Genomic DNA, 23,475 nt, shown 5'->3' with positions numbered 1-23,475 from the left:
TTCCACTTCCCAGAATTCTCCTCTCTCCTTGTTCCGCCTATACTTCCTGCCTGGCCACTGGCCAATCAGTGTTTTATTTATACAAAACAATATCCACAGCACCAGCTTATCTCCAGAGTCAGTTGCCTCAAGAAAATAGATAGAAACTAATAGAGCAGGGAAACCTATGTCCCCTGGCTTCTGACTGCATGCACAGGAACTCACATCCACTCACACATGTGCATACAGCACACATATGCCATATATACACATACACTAGATTTTTTTTTCATTTCTTCTCTCTTTCGATAAATATAAAGTGGTAATAAGATGGCGAATATTGGTTTCAGAAGAGCCCACACAAACCTACTTACAATTATCTTCAGTGAAAAAATAGTGGGAGACATTAACATTGAAAGCAGGGTTAGTTACAAGGTCCAATTTTATCTGTGACACAAGTGTTTTCATTTGGTTTTAGTGCTTTGAGTTACATATATCGAGTAGATGGGAAAATATTTCAACACACCATAAACTGGTATACTTGATGGAAAAGGCAATAAATATTTTTTAAGCTTAACTATAGTTAGATGTGTTTGTTCTACTAGCAAGATAATTATTTTCTATTTTCTCCTGCTACTTTATGGCATTTATCATCTGTGATCACACTGGTATTCTATATTTACTATTACTCTCTTAAAGTCAATTTACTTTATGGGTTTATTGTCAGTGACTTAAATGCCCATCTTGGAGAGGGTGTGTCTGAAAAGAGGTTGGTGCGCTGGCAACTGATGGAGAAAATAGTCATGGATCTGTGCCATTTAAATGTCGTCTTTTAACAATTGCAAAACATTTTATAATACACTCCACCTTAATTTTATAATACATTTCACCTCCACTCAGTGAAGAAGCAAGAGCAAGACCTTTTCATTATATAAAATACTTGCATAAGAAACAACTTTGATTGAGGGTCTTGTTATTAATTATTAGTCCTCTCCTAATTATCTATGCTCTTAAAATGAAATTAAATATACATGAAAACATTCACACATGGTAGAATTTCTACATGAAATATTTTGTTAGTTGACCAAATAGTCATTGAATGCCTACTGTATACCAATCATTTTTCTAGACATTGGGTACTAGACAATGAACAGAGCAGAACTCCTTAGTTATGGTTTGTAGAGTTGAATGGAGATGGGTACTGGGCTGGGTCAATGAGCAGGTATGAGGCAATGTGATAAGGCTTTGACAGGAAACAGTACTTGGAGTTTTGGAAGGTGGTGGGTAGAGTGTTTCTCCAAAGTGAAGGCTGTCAGGCCCAACCTGAAAATTGGAGATTTAGCAATAAATAGCTCCAATAGAAAGGAAAGTGATTTGCTGTGAAGGGAAGAGCTTGTTCAAGTGCCCATGGAAGGGGGAGCACAGTGGATACAACTGGGTATAGGTGAGTATAGAATCCCGGAAGGAGAGGGGGAAGGACAGCAAAGTGCAGAAGAAAAAATGGGAGATGCAAATAAGACAATGATCTTGGGTAAAAAAGTGGGAGATAAAGATAAGACATTGAAGATCTTTGGGTGGAGCTTGGGGTGGAATTGACACCTATAGCAAATGTAAGGGATGGAACAAGGCACTTGGTAAAAGAGGTAATGTTTTTCTTCAGGCCTGTTTTGTGCAACCATTCATGAATCTCAGCTAATTTGAAGTACTTGACTTTTGAAGCAGCTAAAAAAAATAAGTCACATTAAATCTGCTTGTCACTAATGCTGAGAAGTGAATGAACTAACACTTACCTAGCATTCTTACCTAGAAATGAAAATGGTTTTATCTCAGTGAGGCTGCATACACAGCACCCTGTGTGAGGAAACAGTTGTGAAGCACCAAGGCAGCACCTCCAGGCACTTCTACTATGGGCTGTGCTTCTGAGGGTCATTTAAAGGAAGGCCTGGAGCTCTGTGGTATATGGAAGTAGTGCATGTCAGTTCAAGCTTTCTGTAGAGTCTGAGGACTAAATTTATGATGAATTATTCTTGTTCCATATTTGATTCATACTTAGTTGAGGAGAAAAGAGAAGCAGTTAAAGAGTGAAGAAACAGCCACAACTGGTCAAAATGCAGAGAACAAGTGACTGTGGGGTTCCTGGACCCAACTGATACATCTACAGTGCAACCTCTGCACCTGAGACTCGGAATATCATGGCAAAGAGAGACGAAGGACTGTTAGGAGCAAGAGGACCCGGGACAAAAGGGGTATTAGGAGCCAGAGGACCAAGTGGGGACAACTTTTGCATGATGTCTTTTATTTGTGACAGGGAAGCTGCACACTGGAAATCTCAACCATTAGGGTGCCTAAATAGGACCTAAAAAATGGTACTGGTTGACATACCAGGGTAAATGGGGAAATTTCCAAGGGGCTTCACCTTTAGAACTTCCCACAACTGATGGTCACTGGGAGAGCAAGAATTAGTCTTCTCTAGGATAGTAGGTTACCTCAACTCAACAGGCCAGCCCTAAGTACATATAAGCAATAATAAATGACCTCAGCAGATTGTATTTATAAACTTCTACACATATATATGTAACGATTGCAATTAAGGAATAAGAAGCCGTGAATTTGAGAAAGAGTGGGAGGGACATGGGAGGAATTGGAGGGAGAATGATATAAATACAGTATTCATATATGAAATTCTAAAATAAACTTTTAAAAAAGAAATAGGCAAGATGAACACAGGCTGAGACTCTGCCCACAGTACTCATTAGGGAGACATGGAAAGTTAGATATAAGTCTTTAGTTATCCTTTAAAAATAATTAGGCAGCGAGGCATGGAAGAACAGTTGTGAACCCAGCACTCAGAATGTGGAGGGAGGAAAATCATGAGTACAAGGTTATCTTTGGCTATATTTCTGAGTCAGCCCTCTTGGTATACATAAGACCTTGGAAAGAAAGAGATGGACAGAGAGAGAACATGAGGCAAAGTATCATTAAAAAAAGAAGAAACCAAGATGATGTAGGATAAGAATCCAAAGATGTAATCATACTGTGAGAAATCAGCAAATAACTAATTTTCCAAGGACAGAGCCTGAGAAAATATAGAAGAAAGAAAGAGTCTCGGTTAATAGTGATTACAGGAAATGAAAATCAACCTTTGGGTCAGACTTGATTTACTACATTGACTGACACCTCACTAGACCAATGCTTTTCAAAACAGGACCCCAGAAAAGTCTGCACAGTGCTCCAACACTGCCAATTAATCATTCAGCTCATGAGTAAATTACTTTTCATATGACTAAAGATTACTTATTAATAATCTGCTATGGGAAATAATTAGAGTTTAATAATATAATTAAAATAATAATAATGAAAATTAACCCAGCATTAGATTTTATAGACTGTGGGCTACAAATTACATCAAATTACTATGTTTTCATTGTGCACACATAGGGACAAAAAGCTAGCATTGCCACATTTCTCAGTTTTTTTTTTAAATTTGGGCATAATAATTGCACATATCAATGGAGGAAGTGTAACAATTCAATACATATATTCAATATGTCATGGACAAGTCAGCATTTTTCCTCACACAGGTGTAGTTCCTTTGAGATGCAGAGCATCAAGATTTCTAGTTCTTCATTGGATACATAACAAATAACTGTCAATTATAGTCATCCCATCATGGTGTAGAGCATCAGAACGTAATCTTCCCATGTGACTATGTTTTGTCAGTTGGGTTTCTCCATACGCTCTCCCACCATTCCTGATCTCTACCTCTATAAAACCAAGTTTTAAAAATGTCTGTATATGAGTGAAAAGATGTAGTGTTTGTCTTTTTGTGTTTGCAATTGTGGCAACTTTAAACAGATCATTGTTCTATCAATATACCAAGACATTCACTACATGAGCCACAGTGCAGAGCACTGATGGTCCATGAGTGATGAGCTTCACAGTTTGCCATCATATTCACCCTCTATCAGAGGAATGTGCTGGTGTTGTTAAGCTGGCCATGACGTTTAACTGAGTTCAGTTATTTATTTCATATATAATAAAGTATTATCTGTTAATCTTTCTTGTTACTAAGTAGTTAATATAAAATTGTGTGCCCATAAAGTACAAAGATAAATATTTAAATGAATAGAAACAGTGTCTGTGGTTTTTAAAATAGTTGACTTTAATGTGGAGACTAGAGGAAATAATAATAATAATAATAATAATAATAATAATAAATATTTACTGCATAGAAAAGAGGTAAGAATTGACGAATTAAGTTGTACTTCAACTGAAGGCTGAGAAAGAGGAAGAAACAAATAGAAAAAATATAGAGAAGGAGAGTGATCCACAGATAAGGCTTGGGAACAAGAAAGAGAGGGATTTTGAGATTCCAAAACCAACTAAAAGAAACCTAAAAGACTGCGTCAGAACTCCATAACAGTGCAAACTCAGCAATTTCCAATATATTATTTAAATACACCTTCAAAATATGGGAATATGGCTAAAGATCTATAAATGGCCATATTCAGAAGGATCCATGTATGTCTATCGCCATTGTCACCTTCATTACAACTACCATGGACAATTATTAAGCACTTAAGGGAGACCAGACACTCTGCTGTTCAGTATTTATAGTTTACCTCATTAGATTTTCACAACTACCATGAGGTGAATGCTACTGATAGCTGCATGTCACATGCGAGCCACTTTGAAATGAAGTGATTCACACAGTCACTCATCTAAATAGCTGAGCTATACTCCTAATAGCACTTCCCTAATTTGCAAGTCCATGCTTCTAATCCCTGTGCAACGCTAAACTGACAGTACTTTGAAGAAAATCTTAGTATATGTGATGGCTGTAAAATATCTTCGTGGGCTGGGTGGTGGTGGCCCACACCTTTAATCCCAGCACTCAGGAGGCAGAGCCAGGCGGATCTCTGTGAGTTCAAGGCCAGCCTGGGCTACAAAGTGAGTTCCAGGGAAGGCTCCAAAGCTACATAGAGAAAACCTGTCTCGAAAAACAAATATATATATATATATATATATATATATATATATATATATATATATATATATCTTCATGGACAGGAAGCAGAATTGAACAAGGGACTCGGTCTCATCCTTAAGACAGCCCCTGTTCCCAGGATAGTAGACCGTGCTGATTTGTCAGTCAAAAATGGCCATCAACAATTAACACTAAAGGCACTTCTCACCTACAGCAATGGACACTGGACAGGCAGACAGAGAAGGTATCTGTTGTTCAGTTATCATACGGGTGAGGAACAAAAGATACTTTTAGGAGGAGAAACATGACTTTCTGAGAAACTTGGGGCATTAAAAAAACTCTTGCTATAAAATTATATCCCCTGAGCTTCATTATAAGAACAACTTCACAAAATTTATATCACTGTACTCTACCTTCATTTGTCAGCGAAGACTTTGTTTTGATTTACTTGTATTCTTAAAAATAAAATAAAATTGGATTTTTGCCTCACTAATTGGGTACAAGATACCGCTAATTGTGATAGCATGGAGAGAGTGAAGAGCAGAATAAAAGAAAGGCTTTTCAATACATGTATCATCCTTTTTCCTTTGAGAAGACATGCTTGCAACTGCATTTTAAACACTTCAGTACTACTGAAACAAATTAATAATGGCTCAGACACAGAGGTGCTGCATATTATTCATGATCTTGAAATTATTAATGTAACACCAAGCCATTATTGCCACAAAATGCCGTCAGAGTAATTAACACATCTTATCTAATAGAATAAGGCCGTCAAATCAAACTAAGAAGTAATTAAGGTACATAACTACATCGCTGAGGCAGAAAGATGCATGTCAAATGAAGGAAAGAACTTCAGCTCACCAAGGTGGCACCGAATAACGAAAGCACAGCAGACTTCTTTACTGCCTAGCTTTCCATCCTAAATCTCTTCTCTCTTGTCCCCATATCTGTGGACCTTATGGAGATTAACATTATCGTCCAACTCTAGCATTCCTAGCAATTCCCTGACCAACTTCTAAGTTTATATTTTCAGGTCCCTTGGAGATTCCACAGTGTGCATTGAAAACCAGGAATTTTTTTTTTTTCTAAAACAACCCCAGAGATTTTGAAACAGAAGATCCATGATTGAATTTTGAGAAATTCTAAATGAAAGGATTTTTGAACGCCGCGTCTATCTTAATTGCCAATGATGAAACTGTTGGTTTTCACTGACATAGTACAGAAATTTTTCTCAAAATCTTAATGTGTGCATATATGAAAGGTGAATAACTGGGGCTGGAAAGATGGCTTAATGGTTGAGGATGTTTGCCACACAACCATGATAACCAGAGTTCAGATCACAGCACCCAACATAACCAGCTGAGCACCCACAAATGGCTGTAACTCTGAATCCCAGTGATTTGACTCTCGCTTCTGGCTTCCATGTGTACCCACACACATGTCCACATACATCAATACATACACACACAAATAAGTAAACAAGCAAGTTTGAGATGTGCATAATCCCCATCACTTACTTATGGTCTGACCTATCTCTTCACTGAAGCTAGTGTTGGAAAGAATTAATGAAGAGGAAAAACCACCCTTTTCAGTACTTAATGAATATTACTCAGCTCTGAAATCACTCCAAACCACACACTCCTGTTCTATTGTTAGTAGCAGATCAGTTGCACCGAAGAATAAATGTAAGAAACAGCATATAACTTTACTGAGGCTATGAAAACTCTATAATGCATTCTTCTGAATGTCTTTTCCCTCTAGCTCTTTGATTTTACAGAACAAGGCTCTTCATAGAGAATGCAGATGGTGTTAAATTTAAAAAGATTACAGCTGTGAGATTGGAAGCTACTGGTATTCTGAGATTTCCCCAAAGACCCAAGGAAAGGCTTCTGGGACATTACCAGGTTTTATTTATCAGGTTATGAAACTTAATCAATATTTAGCCCATTCCTATTGTCCTAGCAAATAGGTCATTATGCCTGGCACTGAAAAGATACACTATATCAATAAAGGAGACAGGAAGGAAGGAAGCTTTTGGTCAATGTAAATTTATAACATTGAGAAATATAAGTAATATGTATTTGTGTATTCACAGATTTGTATGTAAACTCACCAAGATAGATAACAGAGCAACTTTGAAAATGTCATCTCCCTGGTAGACTTCTCAAAAGCACTTTGCACATTCGTGTCATGATAAATCAGCAGAACTATTTTGAGTCAAACAACACAGTTTCCCAATGAAGTCTCATCATTGCTGTTAGTCTTGTTAGAGATGAACTGTTGTGTGTGTGGGGGGGGGGGCAACCTATGAATGGACCTGGAAATCTCACCCAAAGTTGTCACCCATTTTATAGCAGTGCCAATGAAGCAGAAGAAGAGTTCCCTACGAGATGATAGAAGAGACCATGGACTTCAGAGAGATTCAGGAAACTTCGCAAAATTCTTGTTGTTTAACCTTGCAACCCCCCAACAGAACTTATCCAGTGAAAAATATTTGCAGTATACTCATCAGAAAATAGCTGTCTGAGATAAACTCAAAGCATTATCATACCATAGAGAACCCAGGCAGATGGAAATCACAATCCCACTACCCTTCAGTATCTAATCACAGAAATCACTTGAGTGGATGGGCTTGGGTAGCAGACAATAGGTCTAACACTACTAGCTGTGAGGCTGGGCACATGTTATTTTCTGTGTCTCAGTTCCTTTATTGATAAGATGAAAACAAATTGTCAGAATCAAAATAAACATTATGATAAATCTCAAATAGTAACTGGATGCAAAACAGGCATAGGTACATTGGAGTTATTGTTATTATTTTTAGCTGTTCTTCATTCATCCCAGCAAATATCTCTTAAGCACATACCAAGTAGGACTGTAGGTCTGTCTCCCACACATTCGCTCCTGGACTATCACCTTAGTCAATATAGCCATTTGCCCATGTAACTTTAATACTATTTTCCTAAAATTACCTTCAAGTTATCTCACATTTTTATTATTGTTTTTAATCTTAATAGATTATAATTATATCATTTCCACTTCCATTTCCTCCCTGCAAATCTCCCCATATCCCCCTCCTTGATCTATTTCAGTTTCTTCCATGGCTTCTTTTTATCATTAATTTAAATACATAAATATAACCTGTTAAATCTATATACTATTACTTGTATATATATTATTACATGTATACATATACATGAAAAAATATATATGTACACACATACACACACACACACACACACACATATATGTTTTTAGTTTTCAGGGCTGACCATTTGGTATTGAATAACCAATTGGTACTCTTCCTTGGGGAAGATGATTTCTCTGCTCTCAGCATTCCTTCATTGCCTGCAGTTCTTCATGTAGGGTTGAGGCCTCCTGGACTTTTTCCACTTAAACTATTCATAATAACCAGAAAAAAACGGAAACAATCTAAAAGTCCTTCAAATGATGACTAGATAATGAAATGTGGTACATAAACACTATATAATACTATTCATCTGTAAAGAAAAATAAAATTAGATAGAACTAAAAGATGTCACATTGAATGAGATGACTCAGACCCAGAAAGACAAATATTGAATGTTCTCTTTTAGTGAGGCTCCAAGCTCCAAGTCTTCAGATATGAGTACACAACCTGTTGGGGATGGAGGGATGGGAAGGCAACAGTGAGGAGAATGGTAGGGTGCCAGTGATCTGAGCAGAGATATGAGAAAAATGGAGGTGGGGCTTCAAGTAGGGAGGGAGGATGCTGATAAATACAGAAGGAGGGAAAAAGATAAACTAACAGTAAAGATGTCTGAAAAAGTCACAAGGATTCATGGTATTAACTGTCTACCTACAAGTACCTATAAAACATGTAAGTTGATGTATAAACACATAGTTTAAATGAAAATTTTCCACCTTGGCTGACAATGCTCTCATAAGACCTGAAGTCCACCTAACAAAAACCACCAACACCAGACATGAGAAGTACTTTTTTGGGTTGTTGGTCAGGGTTGTCCAAGAGACTGACAGAACATATAGGCCACTGGTTCTCAACCTTCCTAATGCTGCAAACTGTAACACAATTCCTCATGTTGTGGTGACCCGAAGCATAAAATTATTTCATTCTTACTTCATAACTGTAATTTTCTTACTGTTATGAATTGTAATGTAAATATCAGATATGCAGAATATCTGATAGGCAGCCCCCAAAGGAGTTGCTACCCACAGGTCGAGAATCACTGCTATAGGCTATTTCTGTTGCCCTTGAATAACCCTCCAGAGGTGGAAGATGAGTTATGTCACATTTAAACTGGAGTAGGTGCCTTAACTTCTCCTTGAATATCAAAAATCAGTGAAATCCTATCTTGTATGCCATTTTTCATTTTTCCTAATAAGTATTCAGGCCGAAATGTAAACATGAATCTTTGAATCACTTAGCATCATCACCAGTGTGGTTGCCTTTCTGCTTCCTTTGGGAAACCTGCCAACAGGGGCTATAAAGTCAGATGCTGTGTTCTCAAAAGATTTGTTTTCTTTCTTTTCCAAGCAGTCTCTGTACTCACAAAGGGCAAGCTCAGGCACTTTCTAGGAAGCATTTTGGGTCAGGCTGCCAGGCAGAGCCAATGAGATGCATGGCTTGAAGAAAGGTGACCCTGGGTAAATGTGCTGAATGTGAGTGAGACTCACAAATCGAATAGGAGAGCTCAGGCTTCCCTTTAATAAGTCTAAACATGGCAGAATAATGCAATAACCTTACTGTAACAGAGTATCTGCTATGGTACTCCAAGAATCACATTATGCACACAGACCAGTATCTGCTGAGAATATATTACACCTAATGAAATAAGCCCATACATTTCCTCAGCATCACTTGGCTGCCACACAAATGTCTCTTTATTGTGTTATATAAGTCCCAAGCAATGGACAATGGACAAGGTACCATTCACCAAGTGAGATCAAAGTTTGTGGTGAGACATACAGAAAATCCTCCTTCATTCTTGTCTGTAAAGGGAAAGTAGTAACAAAGGCTAGAGCTGGCAACTCAGGGCTCTGCCTTTGATCCCACTTTCAAGTCTGGTAAAAGATTTGCAAGGGTGGTGAGTGAAGGAAACCTCTTCTCCATCTCCTCTACCTGGGGCTGAAAGAAAGCATTCCACACCCAGGAAAATGATTGCAGCTAATGCATTCATGCTTCCAGCCTGAGTATGGTGGGAGACCAAATGGAAATTGTGTTTCCCAGGATATTTGTTCGCTCTTTCAGCAAATATTTATTGAGTGGTATTTGCCAAGCATGGGGAATGAGGCTAGAGAAATACAGATGAATAAAACCTTCTCCTTTGTCCTGAGATGCACACAGGTGAAAAGGTAATTACAATTCTGAGTGGTGCATGCTCAGAAGTTTGATAGATAGGGGATAGGGGGAACCAAAGAAATCAAAGAGAAGCAGGCATGAGGAGAGATTGGAGGGATTTCCCAGCAGCCTAGAACAGGAAAAAGTGAGGATGCACATTCCAAGAAGAAGGACTAAGGGCAAAGCCAGAATCAATACAGCAGGTCCAAAGCATTCTGTATGCTTACTTGGATAAACAGTGAGTAGAATTAGATTATACAAGGCCTTAGACATGTCATGGCTATCTCAAAGTTTGCTGTGTTCATACTAGCTTTATGATTCTTGGACTAATTATTCCTAAAGTTTATAGAGCTCCCAAACCTGTGCTATGAGTAGCTAAGGTTGTTTCTGATAACACATGGTCCTTATGTGCACGCTGAGAAACACTGATACTGTTGCTGGATTCTATCGGCTCCCTCAGGGGAGGGGTGAGAAGGGATAGCATCAATGACACAGACACTTGGAGTCAGTTGACGGCAAACAAACTCCAGCGTGGCTCATAAGGAAGTACATTAGGTGCATATCTTGGCAACTGGTTTGAGCCAATTTCCTCCACCCTATGGGCCTGTCCTACTACACAACACCATGAAAACTAAACTAGCACTTCCTCTCAAAAGCAGGTCTTAGTCAGTTGTTTCACTTCCTCAGTCCAGTCCATCAGACCATCAGACCATCAGCCTGTCAGCCTGTCACCCCATCAGCTCATCAGCCCAGTCTCAATGAAGCAGCTTCAGAAGTTTTTCTTCAGGAGAATTCACTGCATGACTTTTAGTTCGGCTTTGAAGATGTGCTTTGTTTCCTTTGTGTGTCTGTCTGTCTGTCTGTCTGCCTCTCTATTCACCCATTCATCTATGTATTTATCTATTTATCTATCCATCCATCCATCTATCCATCCATCCATCCATCCATCCATCCATCTATCTATCTATTTATCTAATCTATTTGTGGAGGAGGATAGCAAATACTAAGGATTGAACCCAAAATCTAGTCATGGTCAGTACATGCTCTCTTTGCAGTGTACACCTAATACCCTATTCATGTTTTAAAGACAGAAACTAGAAAGATAGATGAACTTATATACAAATGATGCAAAATGTGAAGGTTTTGCTGAGAATCAGGGAACTGACTTCAATCAGCATGTGTTCTTAGATACAGGATGGAGCAGGCCTCAGGTCCCTAAGGTGAGTGAATTCTGCAAGGTGACTCCAAGCACCCTTGATAACTGCTCTATAGAAGTTCTTCTTTGAAACTGACCTCACCAATCACCCTCAAATCCACTCTGTACAATAATACACAGGCCCAGGGTTAGGAAGTCCCAGGCAATTCTGCCTTTACCTCCCCAGGATTAAGGCTTTTTGTCCCATAATGATTAGCCAGTTTTGTATCTGTCATAATTTTCTTTTGAAATTATACCAACAACAAACCATAAACTATAAAGGAAAATGCTGCTTTTACAATCGTCCTTCTATAACAATACAACTGAATCTATATTTTGTGTGGGTGGGCCTACTATTCCCTAATGACTAAGGAATTCCTGCATGAATGCACACTTTTTTCTAGGATGTTTTTGAGACAGGGTGTTTCTAAGTAAGGGAACTCATGACAATTCTCCTGTCTCAGCATCCCAAGTGCTGGGACTACAAATATACACCACCACACTGGGCTGGATGTATATTTATAGTTAAAATAAAACATTTTGAAGTTTACAACTCACCTTTCTTTTTGTTTCTTCTTTAGCCCCTTCAGTGGTAAAAGTACACAATGATCAGTCCTGATTTGATTAAATACGGTACTTACAGAACAGGCTTTGCAATTTTAAATAAGTAAATGGAGTCTATCTTCCTATCTACTATTTCTAGTACAATGTACAGTCATCTTGCCTTTCATGGCTCAGGCCTCTCATGCACTAGCCTTAAATTGTACTTATATCATGGAAATACTATAAAAAATGTGTGTGTGTGTGTGTGATGTGTGTGTGAGTGTAAGTGTATGCCTGTGTGTATGTGTACATGTCTGTGTGTACATGTATGTATACTGTGTATGTGAGTATCTATTACTATGTGTGTATGTGTATATCTATGTGTATGTGTGTATGTCTATGTGCTATGTGTATATGTGTGTTTGCATATATGTGTATCTATATGTAGTCCATGTGTATATGTATATATGTGTATATGTATATATATGTGTGTGTGTGTGTGTGTGTGTGTGCCTGTATGTATCTGTATCTATGTGTGTGTGCTCATGTGTGTATGTTTGAATATATGTGTATATATCTTTGTGTGTGTGTGTATATTCATATATGCTAATATGCATGAAAAGTTTAGCTTCCACTTACCTTTATGTACTAATTTTAGCTCTGCTGCCATGAGAAAACTTTCTGAACAAAGCGACTCAGGGGAAGAAAGGATTTATTTTGCTAAGTCAGAGTGGAACTCAAGTAGGAACTTGAACCAAAAACCATGGAGGAACACTGATTTCCAGCTTGCCCTCAAGCTTATGCTTAGCTGGCTTTCTTATACATACCAAAGCCTCCCTGTCTAGGAGGGTATCGCACACAATGGGCTGTGCCGTCCTGCATCAATTAATAAGACAATCTCCCATAGGCCAATCTGATGTGGGAAATTCCTTACTGTAGGCTTTCCTTGCCGATGACATTGCTCTGTCATGTGGACAATTAAAACTAACTGGGACATACTAAACAAATGTTATTTTGATCCTCATTACTAATATCACATTTGTATATATTATATAATATATTATCTTTTCTGCCATCTGTATCTCTCTACTGCTTAAAGTCCCATAATCAGTAGTATATCATTTATGCTTTGCAGAAACTGTGATGTTCATATTTTAGAAACAAATGGGGAAAATAAAGGACTCCTCAGCCCAAATAAATAAAAATAGAGTAACTAAGGAAATAGCCTCTAAGACAGAAGGAGTAGAGAAATAGAGTAGGTTTGTGGTTTATACACATTAGGTCTACTCAGCTATGGTTGTCAGCTGTGGGGTTTCCCCAAAGAAAGGTCAAGGAAAAGATGTTTTAGCAGTATTCAAAACTTCACTGTTCATCACATAACCTGGTGTTAAAGACTGCCATGCTCTTCAGAACATGGAACTTCCCATGATGGCCTTTCATACTGTGGATATGCTTGTGCCTTAAAACTATCGTGGTCCATTAGAAACCCAGGAGGACAATCCAAAACACAGGACAATGATTAATAAACACCAAGAGTTGGATTTTAATGACCCTCAAGGCTACCATGTTGTCTATTGAAAATCAATACTTGAACAAATTTCATGTTTTTATAGGCCTCAACAGAATGAGAAAGCAGTGGTCAAAGGTGAGAAGGTGAGACTAAGGCATGAGCATAGACAATGCTGTGATGTGATTAATCCTTCGGGGCTCTGGCATGAAATACTTAAGATTTAACTGCACTTTCTGTTCTCACTGTGTGCATGTGTTTGTACAGGTATATTAAGAAGGGTTCATGAGGACAGCAAGATGGCTTCCTCAGGAGGTAAAGGTGCTTGTCACACAAACCTGGTAACCTGAGTTTGATCCTCAGAACCCACATAAAGGTGGAAGGAGAGAACCTACTCCACAAAGTTGTCCTCTGACCACTACTCACAGGCTGTGGCATGCATGCTCCATAAACACATTATGTACGTATATGCATGCATGTGCATGCACATACACACACACTAATAATAATAAAAAATTAGAAAAAATAGTTCATCAACTAACATAATAAAATGCCTATCTTTTCAAATAAAATGATAAGGTTTCTACTTTTTTAGGTTTCTCTTTTTGGGTAAAGTACACCTCATAGTATCAATAATTTATTGGTTCTGGCTTCAACATTCTCCACTGAGACAAAAAAATCCATAGAAGCTCAAATTCTTTATAAGATAGCGTAACATTTGCACGTAGCCTGGGCACAGCTTTTTGTACACTCTGAATCATCTCTATGTCACTTGTAATACCTAATGCATTATAAATTTAACTGTCATTTATAAATAGTTGCTATCCTGTTTTGGTTAAAGGACAATGGCGAGAAAGATGTTTGAGCATGTTTAGTAAAGATACATTTTACAAAAGTTTTTAGGCTATTGTTGATTGAAATTGCAAATGCAGTACCAACGAATGTAGAAGTGTGATTGAATAACCAAGAGAGGAAAAGATAGTGTTAATTAATTAATAACCAAAAGAGGAAAATCAATTAATTGATGAATGAATAACCAAGAGAGGAAAAGAGGCAGGTTCTTTTCTCATTTAGCCTTCATGTATCCCCCACACACTTTATCATAAAAAATTTACATAATGTCAGCTTGGCAACAAGTACACACACAGGTGCAGGCCATGCTCTAAATTTAGGTCCCAGGCTTTCATAGACTTCTGTCACTGGGCTGCCTGACCAGTCTTCCCCAAGAGAGAATACAGCACATACCATAAGGTTCTTTACCAAGCATGCAGACTTACAACAAGGACAGCAGGTGAAACAACCTAAAACCTCATTGTATGAGAAATTGCCCTTGCTGGAGCTTTCATTACTCCCAAGACAGTGATGCTTTATCTCAATTCATTGCACTTCAACATCCCCTGGTATTCCAAAGAATCCATGTCCCTGGCTCATAAAATATAAACTGAATAAAGAATCGAGTACTTCCATCCTATACAAATACCTTGAGTCTGACTAATAGCTCTACTAGTGCCCAACACTGGTTAACAAATCTGATAATTAATAAATCTTCTTTGCTCCAAGTGAAATGAAAATGAGAGAAATTTTTCAGATAATTTCATTCTTTCATGTGGTTCTTAGAATGGAAGGCCTAAAGTCTAACATGAGATTTTTGAAGTCAAATCCACTTTGTGGTCCTAAATTAAAATAACCTGTTCAAATATCATTTTCTTGTCTAGGAAAAGCAGAAATAATAATGACACTACCTCAATGGATGATAATAAAATAAGATAACACATGCATAGTACTAATCCTTAGATTTCCATTGAGACAGTTCCAGGCATGATATGAGCTCAATACATATAGCTATTACTGTTGTTTCTATTATTGATTATGATGCTTATACTGTGGTGGCTACTGAGATCACAACTAATTTGGGAGACTGAGTATTCTGTATTGCCTACCCATGTAGGTCAATTTCAACACATAAACTTCCATCCCATCACTACAAGGAGGCCATAATTACACAGAAGGTGAACATCACCCCCTGGTTTCCAAAGTAAGGAGTAGAATCTTTTTATAAAATGTAACTACATTGTGGAAGTCATTAAGGTACAGTGAAAGTATCCACAAGAAGAATCAGTGGTCCCTGTTATAACTAATAAATTATCACCTCTCACTTGCCTTTAAAATTTTTGTTCTACTCTATGACAATTAAAACTTAAGGTAGATGTCTGGTTATAGGTGATAATTGAAGCCCTACGACCATCACCATAAGACTGCTCAACTACAGCTTAGATGCCACAAACAGGCTGTATTTGGCAGATTTATGCCGGGAAAAGTTGAAATTTTGTGTGAATGGCTGGTTACGTCTAGCAGCAAAGATGCTACAGAATATTACCTTTTAATGTTAGTGTGCCTTTTTATGTTAGTGTATTTGGTATTTATGGTTTTTTTTTAACTTACATTGATTTCCAATATATTTACAACCACATAAAACAACCCCTCCCAAGAAAATACTCCTGTTCACCTCCAGTCGCAATTCAAAGCCATGTGTTATCAACTTATCTCCACATCATAAAAATGGCCCAACAGAGGTTGTAACTGCACTGCAGGGCATGGTATGTATTTCCTTAAGTCCTCTCATGCCTCTCTCCCATCTAGTATCATCAGTACTACTTATGCCTTCCAACCTTCCAACCAGCACTTTCTTATCTGAGCTGATGTGTACAAACATATTTATTCAAAACTTCCTTTAATAACTGCTTAAGAAGGAGACATCTGACGGTTCTTAGGGAACAAATGTCTCTCTTCTTGTCAATTCCTCTTGTAGACTCTTGGCATTGTACTTCCTACTGCACTTCAGAAACACTCCAAATGCTGTGAGGCACAGTAGTAAAAGGGATAAAGGGGAAATTCTTTCAGCGTTTTGGACATCCTTGAAGGACTTTGCCAACAATACATTATCATATATTATACTTTGCAATAGACACCTTCTTCTATAAAAAGAGTATAATGGTTAATCTAGATCGTCAACTTGATTACACTGAACATGCCTCCCTATGAGATTAGTCAAAAGCTTGTCTCAGTGAGTCTATAAAGACATTTCTAGAGTAGATTAGCTAAGAGAGTAAGGCATGGTCTACAGCACACCATCTAATAGACTAGAGCCCCAGATGAAATAGAGGGAGAAAAAGGAAACCCATCAGCAAGTTCCCTCTCGTGTTCTGCTTTCTTGAATGCCATGTTGCTTGCTACTCTGCCTTGCCAATAGTGATGGAGTGAATTATTAGAAACTGATCAAAAACCAATCTTTCCTCCCCGGATTTATTTTGCTCAAGAATATTGTTATATCAAATATCTGACTACATACAACAAATCTTACTAACAAAATACAACAAAAATCTTACTAACATGAACAAAGTCAAGAGTTTCTTCTATTATGTATGAGACCACAAATAGTAATCTAGACCACATTAGTACAACAACCAGAGTGAACTTAAAAGCTAAACTACTTAAATTATTAAATTATTATAAGTTAACTTAAATACAATATGCCTGTGTCCTAATTTTATTTCTGTTACTGTGTTAAAATACCCTGACCCAAAAGCAACCTAGCAAAAGAAAGGGTTTTTGGCTAACAATTCCAGGTTACAGCCTACTATGTTGAAGAAGGCAAGGCAAGAGTTAAACTCATCACATTCACATTCAAATTGGAAGAGCACATGGAGACTTGCTGCTTTCTGTCACCTTCCCACTTCATACTGTTTAGACCATCTACCTAAGGAGTGGTGCCACCCACAATGGACTAGGTCTTACCTCAATTAACAATCAAGGCAATCATCCACCTACCACCCTAACCTAGATAATTATTCATTAAGACTTTATTCCTAGATGATTCCTAGTTGTGTCAAATTGACACTTAAAATTAACTAGCACAATCTGACTTCCTTCCATATTATGGGTAGCTCCAAAACCTATGGGAAAGGTTTATCAACAGTAATCTGACTGGAGACAGTAGTAGGGAGGCTTTCCTTGAATCTGTATTAGAAGTCAGTTTGACTTTTACTTCAGTTATGTGTGTTTTGTCAGAGCGGTGGGTACTGAGGAGGAATACTGATGAACATGACTGATGGGAGTAAGATCTGTCCTAAAGTTTTGACTCAGCTGCTGTTCACAGGGCAGAGCGGCATGGAATATTGGAGACAAAAGGCTCAGTTCTCATCTCTGTCCAGAGAGACAACCAAACCAATTTCCCATTTTCCTTTTCTTTGATTTGGGGTGATATGTTACACTCTAAATTTCAAGAGGTAGTTTCTGTGATGGAACAAGCAAGGTGACTGGCACCAAGAAAACCCTTTATAAATAGATACTGAATTATCTGCAGCAAATGACTTAATAATGTCCTTGTTTAGGGGATTTAAAAGTTACGCTAAGCAATGAATGTTCACAGGGAAATTTTTCAAGGGCTTATTAAACAAAAGAAACAGAAATTAACATTTCAAGATTTGTAAGCTCCATGGGAACATAGCTCAATGGTACCGTGCTCACCTAGCTGCACAAAATCCTGTATTCAATCTCCAGCACTACAAACAAATGAAATACTAGGCTTGTTTTAGCCTGAAATAGGTTTTGTTGAGAGTGTGACTGTTAATCTTGATTGTCCACTTCCTTCCATTGAAATGGGTCTATGAGATTAGTCAAATATTCTACTGGGTGAGTCTGTAAAGACGTTCCTAACACTCAAGGAGCTAGAGGAGGAGGACTGTGAACGCAAAGCCAGACTAGGCTACCTAAATTCCAGACCAGCCTGAGTTAGAGACCCTGTCTCAAGAAAACAAAATGCTTTTCTCCAAGATTTTCATTAAATTTTCTGTCAACAAAATTAGAGATAGTTTTCTGATATCTATATCTTCTGGATTAGAAAATAAAGCCAGATGTATATAACTTGTGTAGTTTGTCAAAAGTCCATGTTCTTATGAAATACCTTTCAATGACTTTGGCTAGATATCCTATCTGACTCCATACACTTGCATTAATGTCTGTAGTTTGTAACTAACACTATTTTCGGATAACAACTTATTCTTTATGACAGTACATATATCAAACTGCTTTCCTCTTCACAAATTAAAATTATATCAAGTAATTTTTAGTGGCTTCAGAGTATTGTTTGTGGGAGTGATTTCATTGTTAACCATTCCTGTATTCTTTAATAATTTATGGTTCCAATTAGAGGTGATACTGTGATAAACTTACATCTTTTTCTACACATCTCTGCATATATCTGAAATTAGGCTTTCAGCACACTTCTCAGAAGTAGAATTGTATCAAAGTTGGTCATAGTTCAAAGGACATCAGACCTGTTATCAAGAGTCTTGTAGATGCCAGGCATTTGCCAAGCAACAACTCCCATCCTCTTAACAATAAGCATGCTAAATACTATTATGGTTTCCACGTTAAAAAGTGGCAACTCTCTCAGAGATACTAGCTTTTCAACAGCTTCTGCAAACCCTCAAGAATGATCTAGCCTTGCCTATTCCTAACCAGGGACTGACACAGAATTGCCACCACTGGCTTCAGTAGTTGGCCACCCACAATGACATTGGGAAATATTTCCCATAGTGCTCTCTAAAAAGACCAGCCTATAGCAGTGATGTGAGGAGGAGCATGGATTGGCATGAGGGAAGACGGATTTTCAACTTGCTGGAGCTGTCCGATGGCAGTGAAAACTATGAAAGAACAGGAGCAACACCGGGAAGGAAGGAACACAACCCCAAGTGCTGTCAGCCTTCTGCAGTTGTGCAGTTTTAATTCTTCACCACTAACTGGGTCTCCCACAGTTACTTGGGAAAGGAGAGAAATCTACAGCAACCTCAATGAGTTTGCCTGTAACAAAGAGGAGTTCCTCTGTGTACCGATAAGCCAGTCAGGAGCCAAACTTTAATATCTAATTTTAAGTGTTAGGATGGGTGATTTTTAAAAAGTATTCCTTCCACTTTAAACAAATCATAGTTAGATTAAAAAATGAAAAAAAATTAATAAAATATAAACCATTTCATAAATTAGACTTTAAACATATACAATGACATCATGAAAGCCCTAAAATAAACTGTCCTGTATACAAATGTTCCTCCTCCCACCCTTCTTCTGCTTCTACATTCTTCTGTTAAGCCACAGAGATATAAATTCTTTCAAACAGGAGTATCTCCCCACCTCTTGATAGTCATCCCCCCAAATGCCTCATCTCTTTCAGGACACTTTCGGCGGAGTCTCTTGAACACAAATCTGGCATATGTGGTTTTTTTTTAAGAGGCTATTGTATTGCAGATTGGTTAAACCAATGCATAATTATGGTTATGCCCCTGAGGTCTATTCTTCCATCTGTACTCAGACCTTCAGGGGATTGCGGACTAATATTTTAGTCCAAAACAATAACAGAATTTTGTCTAGTCTCAGGACTCTTGTCATCATGATTACAAATTGTCTTGGCCCACTTCCCAATCTTGCCAGGCTTGGAAGACTAAAATATTAACAACCCATGAAGACTTCATTCAAAACATGCCAGAAGTGTGTCACCACATTACATCTCTTGGGTTTTAGAAGCAATTGGCTTGACCTTGAGCTTTGCCCCCCATCTCTCTCTCTCTCTCTCTCTCTCTCTCTCTCTCTCTCTCTCTCTCTCTCTCTCTCTCTCTGACATGGAGAAAATAGGAGTGCCTTGGGCCTCCAGTGTAGATAACTTCCTTCTCAGAGCTGTAGAATGTATCAATTAAGAGTTTCGAGTTCAGGTATTCTAAGAATACATAAAGTGCTTTGGCGCTTTGGCATAGAGCTGTCCATTAAACACAGCAGTAAAGGGGTAAGTATTGATTGCTTCTAGCATTTCACCTCCTCTCACTACTAATTAGTTTGTTTTTCCAAAAAGGCAAAGCGAAATGTGTTGCAAAAATGTTGACAGTTCATCATAGAAGACAGAGGTGGGTATTGGGACATGATTAGCCTACATTAGTTCCCAGCCCTGTTTACAGTCAGTGTGACTTTGGCTCTGTCTTCTTGTCCATGAAGCAGCTATGAAGCTAACCTTAAATTCTATGTCTAAGAAAGAACTCAGTGAGATGCCTGATGACAGCTCAACATTGAGTGGGTGCTCATGAAGAAGGAAGGAAGGAGTTTTCATATTCTCTCCTCTTTTACTCACCCTGTTTAACTTCTTATCATAAGTTTCTTTGTCCTGTTCTTCCTCACCCCTATGGTGTGTGAGTAAGCTTGGCTTTTTCTATCTTTGTGTGTGATTAACTTACACAAACACACGCACACACCCTAGTCAGGGCACTGTCAATCAAACCATTACATGAAGAAATTTGCCAAGATGCCACATTGCTACAAAACGAAATAGTTTCCTGTTAAGGTGATGGTAGCCTGGAAAATCTAGATATCCCAAGAATTCAAAAAGCCCAGTTACAAAAATCAACACCTGCCCACCAGCCTCAGACAAGCTAAATTTTGCTTAGTCCAAATTAGAATCAGCCCACTGAGCCAACAAAAATAAAGTAAGGGGGACAGCAGCTCCCCTCAGAGGGAACGCTTATCGGACTGGTTGGCGGTAGCCATTTCCAGTGCTGTGTGTGAAGCTGTGATTGTGAGCTATCCCGGTTGCCAGGCAGAATGTGAGCATATATTTTAAGGGTACTGATGGGGTGGGCACCTGTGATAGAAGGAAAGGAGTTGTTTTTCTGGGCTAGCAGACCAAAGGCAATTATAATTGTGGAGCCTAACCTTCCCTTCTAGATATGAAAAGGTTGCCCTGGTTCCCACCTAAGCCCATCATATCTTATATTATCCTCTTTACACTAATAGATACAAAACAATGTGCTGGAAAGAGAGGAAGAGGCTGTTTAAGAGACCAAGCCAGGCAGACCATCTGTCAGCATGATTTATGTTCTGGTTAACATTCGGCTGTTCTCTCCTCAGCATGGCAAATGCATCCAACACATCACCTTTCTAAGCTATAGCATGCCTGGGCCAAGATTAGTTATATACCTTAATCCTTAATGACACTTGTGGGCTTTGAATCTCCCCAAAGCTCTGTTCAGCAACCTTCTTGGCTTGGAATTAGGGATAGAAGTTGGTTGCAGCTGCAGTAGCAGCAGCATTTATGACAGCATCTATTGCAAGAATAGCCTCAGCATGGGTTAGGGGTCTATAATAGAAAGGCTATTTAATCCAGTCAATTCAGCATTGGTATATTGAGGGCCTCAAGATGACAATCTAAACTGGTGGGCTTTGAATTAGAAATGGGGTCAGCTCTTACTATTCACAAACTGTAAAATTTGTGGGTAATGTAAACTTGAAGTCTTAGTTGCTTCATTTAAAAAAATATATACTAGACTATTAAATGAAATAATGTGATCAGGAGGTGTAGCTCAGTGATACAGTTGTCTAGAATAGATAAGGCTCTAGACACACACACACACACACACACACACACACACACACACACACACACACACCGTGAGAGATAGAGACAGAGGCAAAGACAGAGACACACAGAGATACAGAGAGAGAGAGGAGAGAGAGAGAAAGAGAACAGGAGAGGAAGAAAGATAATCCAAGGTTTTACCTGAAAACAGAGATTAAAGATTCCTCTCCTAACAATCTGAAATCCAAAATGCTAAAATTTACAAAATTTTAGAAAGCTTACATAATATCACAAGTAGAAAATTCCTTAATATGAAAATTTATTTCATACAAAAATTATTTAACATATAGTATGAAATTTTCTCTGGGCTATGATAGCACATGTATATGAAACACTAGTGAATTTTGCATTTAGGCTTGTGTCTCATTCCTGAAATAGCTCATTATGTACATTCAAATATTGTAACATTCACTCCCACACCAAATCCAAAGTCTAAATATATTTCTGATCCCAGGTACTTCAGATAAGAGATGCTCAGCCTAGTTAAAAGTCATCAGCCATTTCAGGATATTAGAATTATTTGTCCAAATAAAATCAGAAAGAAGGAAAGCTTTCTTTGGTTCTGGTATATTAAAATATAGTGTTGAATTGAATGGCTTGCCTGCAACACATCAAAGACATTCCCAGTCTCTGTAAACAACAGTTGGAATATCTAGCCTTGTTTCCAGGCCTTTAGGAAGGTTTTTAGCAATGGACATGATCCTGTGTTGGCAGTGGAATTAGACGGTGAGATTCATTAATGCTAACAGCTGGTCTTCTGCTGCCCCGAAATCCCAGCTTAGGCTGCCCTGGCCCAAATCAAGCAGAAAACGGAGGAAGCAATGTGTTCATTTCTGGGCAAAGGGACCCAGGAGGTTTCTAGCTCCCCAGGCACTGCAAAGCCAACAGAAACACAGTCTTCACTGGCATTCATGGCACAGAGGAGGTTGTGAACCTGGAACACAGCTCCGCCAGTGCTAGCTGCAGGGGCTGCTAACAGAACAAGGAAGAGATTCACAGTGCTGATGACCAGTGGGGAGTGGAAAGGGAAGAAACTGTCACGGCTCTGGTAGGTTCTTCTACCACAACAGCCAGAACCGAACTGCAAATCACTGTGCCTTCCTCTTGCCTGAAGTTTCTACTCTAACCAAGAATATAGCAGTGATTTAAAAATACTGCTGAGTGGCTGGAGCACAAATCACAACATTCACATCTAGTGACAAACTCCTAAAAGGAGAGACAAGAGCTACCTAAGTCTGTACAATTATCACCTATTGTTGCTATAGATGATGATGATGATGATGATGGTGGTGGTGGTGGTGGTGGTGATGATAGTACTTCCTTTGTGTATCTGGTCAGTTCATAATAAATCCTATTGTTCTCAGTGCTGCCCTGAAAGTCTTTATTCATCTCTTAGTCTACGATAGGCAAACACCATAGACCATATGCCTTAAACCAGAGTATTTTTCCACAATACACAATTTGGAAA

The 23,475-nt window shown here is 38.4% G+C and overlaps 1 protein-coding gene across 1 annotated transcript in view; it reads right to left on the bottom strand.

The window, feature by feature from the left end:
• Positions 1-23,475, bottom strand: part of Kctd16 (potassium channel tetramerization domain containing 16) — a 273,369-nt gene that overhangs the window by 142,291 nt on the left and 107,603 nt on the right. The gene's annotated exons all lie outside the window — the stretch shown is intronic.

Source organism: Peromyscus eremicus, chromosome 19, assembly GCF_949786415.1.
Source record: "Peromyscus eremicus chromosome 19, PerEre_H2_v1, whole genome shotgun sequence".
Lineage (NCBI taxonomy): Eukaryota > Metazoa > Chordata > Mammalia > Rodentia > Cricetidae > Peromyscus > Peromyscus eremicus.
Note: the sequence above shows the minus strand (reverse complement) of the source record. Positions and strands in the feature narration are given on the sequence as shown.